Consider the following 10,301-nt stretch of genomic DNA (forward strand, 5'->3'; position numbering starts at 1 on the left):
AAAAAAAAAAAGCCAGGTGTTGTGGCAGATGCCTGTAGTCCCAGCTACTTGGGAGGCTGAGACAAGAGAATCGCTTAAGCCCAGGAATTTGAGGTTTCTGTGAGCTATGATGCCACAGCACTCTACTGAGACTCTGTCTCAAAAAAAAAAAGAGAAAAAGAACAAGCTGAACCCAAAGCCAGCAGAAGGAAATAAATATTAGAGATCAAGAAACCAGAAAGGAGAAAAAAGGCAGAAAAAATAAATGAAACCAAAGTTAATTCTCTGAAAAGATTGAAAATTGACACACTTTTAGCCATATAAGCTAAGTAAAAATGAAGAAGATTGAAATTACTTAAATCAGAAATGACTGATTTATAGTCTCAAGGACATGATAGAAAATTCTACAGAGGTAAAAAAAAAATTGAAGGGGAGGGAAATCTTACTAACTCCTTCTATGAGACCAGCGTTACTCTGGTACCAAAGCCAAAGGTACTATGTAAAAATCACAGTTCACTTCCTTACCAACACTGATGCAAAATCCCACCCAGATACTAGCAGACCAAGTGGAGCAGCATATTAAAAGGACGGCACACCGAGACCCCGTGGGATTTATTTCTGGAGGGCAAACCCAACCCGTGTAATGCTCCGTATTAACAGAATGGAGGAAAAAAAACACACATGATCGTCTTGATTGATGCCCAAAAAAAGTATTTGACAAAATCCAACATCCTTTATGATTAAAAAAGCCTCTTAAAAAACCAAGTACAGAAGGAAACTACCTCAACATAATAAGAGCCATATATGAAAAACCCACAGCTAACATCATTATCATGAAAGACAAAGTTTTCCTCTGAGATAGGAAAAAGTCAAGGATGCCTACTTTTGCTAGAATTCTGTTTAGCATAGTATTGGAAATTCTAGCCAGAACAATTAGGCAAGAAAATACATACATACATACATACATGGCATACAAAATAGAAAGAAGTAAAATTATCTGTGTTCACAAATGGTATGATCTTATATGTAGAAAACCCTAAAGGTTCCACAAAAAAACCTATTAAGCTAATAAATGAATTCAGCAAAGCAGCAGGATACAAAGTTGATACACAAAAATCAGTTGCATTTTCTATATGCTGACAATGAACAACTCAACACTGAAATTAAGAAAACAATTCCATTTATGATAGCATCAGATAGAACAAAATACTAGGAATTAAGTTAACCAGGGTGGTAAAAGACGTGTGTAATGAAAATGACAAACAAGGCCAGGCGCGGTGGCTCACGCCTGTGATCGCAGCACTCAGGGAGGCTGAGGTGGTGGATCACCTGAGCTCAGTAGTTAAGCTCTGAGCAAGAGCAAGACCCTTCTCTTCTAAAAATAGGAAAACTAGTTTGGTGTTGCGGCCAGTGCCTGTAGTCTCAGCTACTTGGGAGGCTAAGGCAGGAGGATCCCTTGAGCCCAGGAGTTTGAGGTTGCTGTGAGCTATGATCACGCCACAGCACTCTACCCAGGGCAAGAGAACGAGACTCTGTCTCTAAATAAATACTACAAAACTTACTGGAAGAAACTCAAAGGACATAATTGACACACATCCTATGTTAATACTACCCCAGAGTTATCTACAAATTCAATGCAATCCTCATCAAAATCCCAAAGAGAACTTTTGCAGAAATAGAAAAATCAATCCTAAAACTCATAAGCAATCTCAAGGAACTCCAAGTAGACAAAACCAATCTTAAAAAGAAAACCAAAGCTGGGAGCCTAACACTTCCTAATTTAAAAACTTACTACAAGAGTAGTCATCAAAACAGCACGGTGCTGGTGTAAAGACAGACTTACAGACTAGTGAGATGTGAGAGAGCAAAGAGATAAATCCCAGCATATGTGCTCAGATGGTTTTTGACAAAGGTACCAAAACCAGACCTTGAGAAAGGACAATTTGTCCAACAACTCGTGCTGGGCACACTGGTCATCCACATGGAAAAAGTGGTGATGGACTGTTCCATTACAGCAAAAATGACAATGGACTCAAAATGGGTCAAAGACCCAAAACTATAAAAGCCTTAGAAAAAAACATAAGGTAGAAGCTTTATAACATCAGATTTAGCAATGGTTTCTTAGATGTGAAACCAAAGGCATAATCAAAAAGAAAAAAAATTAGGGAGTTTGGACATCTTGAAAAATTTAATTTGTGCATCAAAAACCAGTATCAAACACAGTAAAAGGTGACCCACAGAATGGAAGAAAATATTTGCGAGTCAAATATCTGATAAGAGATAAATATCCGCGATACAGAGAGAACTTTTAAAAATCAATTTAAAAACCACCCAATTTAAAAAACAGGCAAAAAACTTCAGTAGATATTTCTCCAAAGAAGTTATACAAATGGATAAGTACTTGAAAAGATACTCAGTATCACTAATCATAAGAAATGTAAATAAAAACTACAATGAGATACCACCTCACACCCATCAGGATGGCCACTGTAAACAAACAGAAAATAACAGACTTCAGCAAGGCTGTGGAAAATCAGAGCTTGTGTGCATTGCTGGTGCCACTGTCAAAACCATATAGAAGTTCCTCAAATATATATATATATATATATATATACAGTTGCCATATAATCCACTTGGGGGTATGTACCCAAAAGAACTGAAAGCCGGGTCTTGAAAAGGTTATTTGTATAGCCATGTTCACAGCAGCATTATTCACAGTAGCTAAATCATGGAAACAACCCAAGTGTCCATCATCACTGTGGTTCCCACCCCCAGGACGACTGGTACAGATTAGTGGCCTGTCAGGAACCGGCACAGCAGTGAGCGGTGGGAGCCAGGGAAGCTCTGTCTGTGTTCACAGCCACTCTCCACCACCTGCACCACCGCCTGAGCTTTGCTTCTGTCAGACTGGCATCAGACTGTCCCCAGAGCAGGACCCTGCTGCAAAGGGCTTGTGGTGGGGCCGAGGCTGTGAGCTCCACATGAGAATCTAACTCCTGAGGATCTGAGGTGGAGCTGAAATGTGCGTGAACCATCCTGAAATCACCCCACATACCGGTCCATGAAACTGGTAGGTCCCTGGTGCCAAAATGTTTGTGGACCGCTGCATCAACAAAGGAATAGATAAACAAAACGTGGTCCTTACATACAGAGACATATTAATCACTCTTGCAAAAGAAATTCTGCAATCTGCCACAGCACAGGTGCGCCCTGAAGACATTATGCTAAGTGAAATAAACCAGACACGAACAAACAAGCCCTGCCTGAGTCCACTCATAGGAGGTCCCCAGTCTTCACATCCAGAGAGACAAAAAAGATAGCAGGTGCCAGGGGCTGGGAGGGGGAAGGGGAGTGAGTGTTTAATGGGGACAGAGCTTCAGTTTTGCAAGGAGACCCAGTTGCAGAGATGAGGGTGGTGATGGTGGCACTATACAAATGCATGATGCTGCCAATCTGCGCGCCCAAGAATGGTTGACACGGTAAATTTTATGTTACGTGCAGTTTACCACAATTAAAAATTCACAGTGGAGTATCTGTACTGTACTTCTCTTTGTGAAGGAAAGAAGGGGAGCAGGACAGCACCCACTCGCCTGTCTGCAGAGCACACAGGAAGGATGAACAGAGGCCGAGGCGGTGGCTCTGTCCAGGCCATGGGACAGCGTCTGCCCCAGGACACCTGTGTGTGCAGCTCCACCTCTGGGGGCTGCCATGTCCTCCCATCCCCTCACACAGACCCCCAAATAAGAACTGAACCGAGTTGGGACGGGCACCCAGCTGGCTGCAGCTCACCCTGGGGCAGCACAGGTCTAAGCTGTAGGGCCCCCCCAGATGGCAAGACCGCCCCCACCCCGCCCTATGTGAAGATGAAGCTTCCGGGGGACTCTCTCCCTCACTGAGCAGCAGCAGGCGTGCCTCCTCTTCCCCCAAACCTTCTGAGGACAGGACAGTAGGTAAGTCACAGGCGCACCCACAGCCACTGTCCAGGTCACTGGAAAGCCTTTCCGTCCACACCTGGCTCCAAGTGGTTATGTTTGGGGGTCTGAAGTAACACCAGATTTGTAGCTGGGTTGGTGCTCCAGCCCCTGCGTTGCTCAAGGAACAACTGAGCCACCCTGACAGCAGAATTGAACCACATCACAGATGGGTGAAATGACAGGCTGAAGGCAGCAGAGGAGCAGCACCCAGGTCACTGCAGCAACAGTGTGTGCTGGACTCCACCAGGGTCAAGAGGAAAGCCTGCAGTGGCCCCGGGCTCAGGCTGCCAGCCTGGCCCTTGCAGTGTGGCCAGCAGGTGCAGAGCTCCTTAGGTGGACCTGCCGTGGAAGGAGCAAGTGCATATGTTGAGAACCAGGTTTCTTGCTGTTGAAAACGCGTGTTATTTAAAGAGAGTATGCCAGCCCCATGGGGCAGATGAACCCACATACATGTTAAAACATGTGTGTAGATGGGTGCAGAAATCTGGAGGTGGGCTGCCCCCCCACACACACATTCCCTGGCTCTGCCAGTTGAGAGTGCCCAGGCCCAGAGAGCACACCGGACCTTGGTTCCTAAAGACTGGTCTCCAGCGAAAGGGACCAGTTCTCCTTGGAGAAGCGGTTCACTTAAAGGTAAAGGCAAGGACAGTGCAAGCTGGGCCCAAGCACCGTGGGGTGCCAGAAAGTGAGGCAGCGTTCAAGAAAAAACGGAAAGTTGAAAGGGCACGGAAGCTGCCCTGAAGGAATTCCCGATGCCAAGCCTGGCGCAATTTGAGCAGCAAAAGTAAGCGATTATATTTGACTATAGTCCATAAGTTAATGTCTGTGAAACATACAGATATAAATGAATCATTAAACAAATAAGGGGAGAAAAGAGGATAGAGCTTCCTGTGGAATTCCAGTCAATAAACATGGGGGGAAAGTGGAGAACAGAAAACCCCCCTTCACAGACACCACAGATTCTTCCTGTCACAGCATCACCCACAGGTGGACGCTAAACTCAGTGGGGCATGTCTGAGGAGAGAAAGGACTTCACAAGGTCTGGAGGTATCTGCCTCAGGATATTTACCAGTCATGAAGGGGAAATGGCACCTTTGGAGAGGAGAGGCTCACAGACACACCCTCACCAAGTCGTCAAGACCCAGGGTGACATGGTGGGTCAAGACCCAGGGTGAGATGGTGGGTCAAGACCCAGGGTGAGATGGTGCAGGCACCCCCCACCCCCAGCCAGCCAGCACCGCTTGCATCCCACCAGAAACCCAACATTGCCATCGGATCATGGAGGGACCTTCTGTACAACAGCTGCCCCCAGTGCTGGTCTGAAACATCAGGGTCACAAGACAGGAGGGGCCATGGGACACAAAGGAGCCACAATACCTGAACACCACTGGGGACCAGGGAACAGAAAACGAATATCAGTGGAAAACCGGGAGGTTCGAATAACCCCATTGGAGTCAGTTAACAGTACTGTGTGCTCGCTTTCAGCAGGAGGGACGGGTGAGGGGAAGATCTGGAACTTCTCTGCAAGTCTAAAAATTATTTCAAAAAAACGTTTTTGTTTTTGTTTTTGTTTTTAAGTACAGAAATGGAGAGAGGACAGATCTCAGATCTCATCCCCGTCAGTCACGCACCTGGGCCCAGCTGTCCTCTCAGGGCTGCCACCCTCATGACCCATCCCCACACCTGCCCCGTGTCCTCTCTGGGACTGTCCCACCACAGGGCCTTTGCACGTGCCATGCCCCTCCTGCTATGCGCTCTTCTTCAGAAGCAGGCACAGTCATGCTCCCTCTGCTCCCTCAGGTCCCCACTGAAGTGTCGTCTACTCCCAGAGACCATCCCTGTGGACCCTCCATGAAGAACCCTCGTCACCTTCTCCACCTGCTTCCCCGCAGTTCCTCTGAGGGTCTTCCTGGTGTCAGCTGTGCTGCACCTCTGTCTGTGACTGTCTCACACTCTTGCATCTCACTCTGTGGAAGGCAACCATCCTGTCTCATTAATTCAGCTTCCCAACAACCCAGATGGGAGCCCCACCTCACAGGTACACGGCAGGCAGGTAGCAGGGCGGAGAAATGGCCTACACACAGAGAGGCCAGTGATGTAAACACACCCCCTCACTCATAATAACAATGAGATTCTATTTTTGCCTCAGTGAAATGGCCACGTGTCTGTAAGATTATACACAGCACCAGAGTGGGTAGGGAGACCCTGCTGTCCAGCACCACAGTGGAAGCTAAATTAGGGGAACCTTCAGGGAAAGCAGTTTGGCTAAAGGTATCAAAACCATAAAAAACGTGGGAACCCTTTGATCCTGTTGGTCTCCTACAGATGTGGCCTAAGGAAATAATGTTGAGTTCAGGGCACAAATGAATGTACAAGGATTTGCATCACAGTGCTATTTAAAAGAGTCAGGCGGGAACTAGCGCACTGTCAACAGAGAGTTACTTAAACTCAGTGACACTGGGGACCACAGGCAGCCACCACACTGCTGCCTCTGGAAGGAGAGCAGGTGATGTAAGAGCTGTCACAGGTGACAGGAGAAGACACTAATGAGTTGTCTAGTGTCATCCCAACTTTACCAAATACTTGTGCAGACATGAAGGTGCACAGGTCATGGTGGTGGTGACTGCGGCTGGGAGCTTCCTGGCCCGGCCCTCAGCTAAGCTGCTGGAGACTTAGCTCTGTTAACCCTCAGAGCGCCACACCAGGAAAGACCTCTCATTGTCCCATCTCACACACGAGAAAACCGAGACGCAAATGAGTAAAGTGAATGGCGAGCGGACACACAGCTGGCGGGGGCGCGTCCTAGCTGAGGACATACAACTCACTCCTGACCACACGTGCTCACGCATACATGATGACCAAGAACACACCCAGCCTCACACAGACTGGATAGAAGCCATGGCGGCCACCTGCACTGTCTTTGTCAAGACTTACACATGTTCTCTGATAACACGTCTGAGTTTCGTAATCAGAAAAACTAATCTAGAAACGCTTCTCGTGTTTGGTAAGGAGATAATTGCAGGCTTCCCAGAAGCTTTCCGTCAGAGCCCGTGATGCCTCCTCACAGTATGCCAGTTCCTGTGGCTGTGAGACTGGTAAGTTTTTAACTTACACGATCTCATTTCAAACCAAGAGAAGTCACAAGAGGAGTGCCAGGAGCCCCAGATACACCCTGCCGGCCCCCTCCTGCTCGGCCAGGCCCTCCTCCAGCCCCTGCTGTCCTCAGTTGTGTTTCTGAGCCCTTTGGAAGGCCGGAAACATGCCCGCCTTCTGTTCAGTTCTCCTGCACGGGTATCTTAGGAAGGACGGTGCTCTCCTCCATAAGTACACAGTGCAGTTATCACAACCCAGAAACTTAACCTGGACGGGACGCGTCCCTAACTCACAGCACACATGCACACTTTGCTGGCAGCCCTCAATCTTCTTCCCTAGACAAGTCCTAATCCAGGATCCCAGATTCCACTTGGTAATTGAATTTCTTCATTCTCCTTGACTCTGAACAGTTCCTAGGCCGGGGATGGAGGTTCACACCTACATCTGGAATCCTTACTCTTTGGGGAGGCTGACGTGAGAGGATCCCCTGAGCCCTCTAAGAGTTTGAGACCAGCCTGGGAGACATAGTGAGACCTCTGTCTCTACAAAAAATTTTGAAAATTAGTCAAGTGTTGTGGCAAGCACTGTATTCTCAGCTACTTGGGAGGCTGAGGCAGGAGGGTTTTTGAGCCTAGGAGCAATGAGCTATGATGACACCACTGCACTCCAGCCTGGGTGACAGAGTGAGACTATCTCCAAAATAAAAATGTTTAAAAAACTAAAAAACAAACAAACAGTGCTTTAGTCTTCCCTTATATTTTTTGGACTTGGGATTCCTGAAGAGTTCAGACCACTAACTTTGCAAATACCCCCTCCATGGGGGTTTATCAGGTCACAAGACTTTGGCAGGAATGGGGCTACCTGAAGATGGGGTGTCCCACTCCTGGTGATGTTAACTTGGATCACTTGGTCAGGGTGGTATTGCCAGATCTGGGCCCCAGAAAGTTACACTTTTTCCCTTTGCAAGAGAATGTAGGGAGACACGGAGCCCAGTACCACCTGGTCTGTGTCCCACCCCCCATTGTGGCATTCCTCAGTGACCTCCTGCCCCATCCCTTACCAGACACAGAGCCCAGTACCACCTAGTCTGTGCCCCCCCCCAGACATGGAACCCAATACCACCTGGTCTGTACCCCTCCCCATCATGGCATTCCTCAGTGGCCTCCCACCCCATCACCTCCTAGCATACATAATGCCTATGTCCATGTGGTCATGTGGACTCCTATGTTATTTTGTGAGTTATAATTCACCATCATCATAGTATATGTGGTCACTGTAAATACTGTGGGTTTAGTCTGCTATTTTATTCAGGATTTTCCCCTTTATTTGCACATGTGATTGAGCCATAGTTTCCTTTCTTGGGAAGCCGTGTACTGATGCCAGTGCCGAGTTCACCCTTCAAAGCAGTTTTGGAACTCTCTTTCTGGAATGGGCAGCAGAGCTGCTGTCATGTTCCCCTTGATGTCCTAAATATCATCAAAATGTCTTTCTTTCAATATTTCCTTTTTGGAAGGATAAAGAAAAAAATCACTGGGAGCCAGATCAGATGAGTAGGGAGGGTGTTTCAATATAGTTATTTGTTTACTGAATAAAAACTCCCTCACAGACAGTGCTGTGTGAGCTGGTGCCCTGTCATGATGCAAGAGCCTTGAGTTGTTGGCAAGATTTTCAGTTAAGATTGTCCTGTTTCTCTAGCAATGTTTACTTAGTCTGCTATGCTTCTCACAGTCAGTTGATGATTTTGACACACAATTCAATGAATTTTTGCAATGTTTTCATCAGTTCTTTTGTCTCTGGCTGCCCTGACCTCTTTTCATCAGTGACACTTTCTCTACCCTTAGAAAAATGTTTAATCCATTTGTGCACTGCCATTTTCTTCATGGCATTATCCTCATAAAATCAGACTAACTTCCCTGATGTCACTTCCAATGTTGCAAAGTTTAACAAGAAATTTAACATTTGTTTGTTGCTCTAATTCAAGGTGACATTCTCACAACAGCATACAAACACGATAACTTTTTTTCTGGATCTACGAAAGACTGACGGCATGATTAAAGTTTCTATTTTTCTTTGCATTTGAAATATCACTAGTTTCAATTTTGTTGTCCGGTATGAGTTGAAATTAAGGCTGCCGCCCACTGTCTATCTTGCATAGCAGGTGTCTGTGCTCGGGAACCTTCACCCGTTCTTAATGATGCTGTATTAGATTTTATGATTTTCATAAGCAAGATGCATTTGAGTTTGTTTGAAATCAATTATCAGCTCTGGGAAAGGGAACTATAGCCACCAAAAGAGTGAGCATGGACAATTTTTGGGGAGGTCTGGCGAGGAAGGAGAGAGAAGGTGGCCTGGGTGGGGCTGGGCTGTGAACCGAGGGTGGCTGTTTTCCTCTTTGTTCTTGTTTGGGGCAGAGTTTTGCATGTGCAATGACGCCAGGAAAGAGCAAGTAGACATCAGAGGTAAGATCCAGGAGGGAGGGAGCCCTCTGTGGTGAAGTTCTACTGTGGCTGTGGCTATGGGCAGGGAGGCTGAGCCAGCCTCTAACCCCACCATGACTTGGCATGGAAGGAGCAGGGTCTCCTGCCAGCCCTTAGGAGGACAGGCTTTCCTTAGGGCCTAGTTCTGGAACATTCCATCTCCCTCCACCATGTCTTGGTGGCTGCTGTCAGTACAGCCCTTTCTCATCACAGATGAAAACTGGGTACGGAGAGTGACTGTCATTTAAAGTCAGAAGCCAAAAGCAGAGTGGCATCTCACAGAAGTGAGGAGGGAGGAATGTGGCCCCAGAGAGCCCAGTGAGGGCGGGCTTCATTGAGGCCAGAGGGTGGAGGCCAGACAGGAGTGAAGATGAGGTGACTAAATGGACACCAGGACACATCAGGACTGGCCTGGGGAAGCTCCAAGAGAAGTCCCAGCCAAGGGACTGACTGTCACAGGCCCCTGCCTGGCCCAGCCCTGCTGATGTGTGCTGAGAAGTGTGAGAAACAGGTGGTCACACCCAGCCTGCACCTGCACATCCCCAGTGGGGCTGCCCACAACACCCAAGCAGAGGAATGGACAAACAGAGGTGGTCCGGCCACACGATGGATTTCTATTCAGCTTAGCAGGCAATGGAATTCTGATACATGATATGACAGGGCAGACTCTGAAAGCAGTGCACTCACTAAGCGAAGCAGTGAACATGAAGACCACGTCCTCTCTGACTCCATGTGCGTGATGAAGGTCCAGGGCAAACAGACGTGTCCTCTCTGACTC

The 10,301-nt window shown here is 47.3% G+C and overlaps 1 protein-coding gene across 5 annotated transcripts in view; it reads right to left on the minus strand.

The window, feature by feature from the left end:
* The window catches only part of KCNQ1 (potassium voltage-gated channel subfamily Q member 1), a 389,965-nt gene that overhangs the window by 358,092 nt on the left and 21,572 nt on the right, over positions 1–10,301 (minus strand). The window lies entirely within an intron of this gene.

This window comes from Otolemur garnettii, unplaced genomic scaffold, assembly GCF_000181295.1.
Source record: "Otolemur garnettii isolate 467f Iridium unplaced genomic scaffold, OtoGar3 scaffold00134, whole genome shotgun sequence".
In the NCBI taxonomy this organism is placed as follows: domain Eukaryota; kingdom Metazoa; phylum Chordata; class Mammalia; order Primates; family Galagidae; genus Otolemur; species Otolemur garnettii.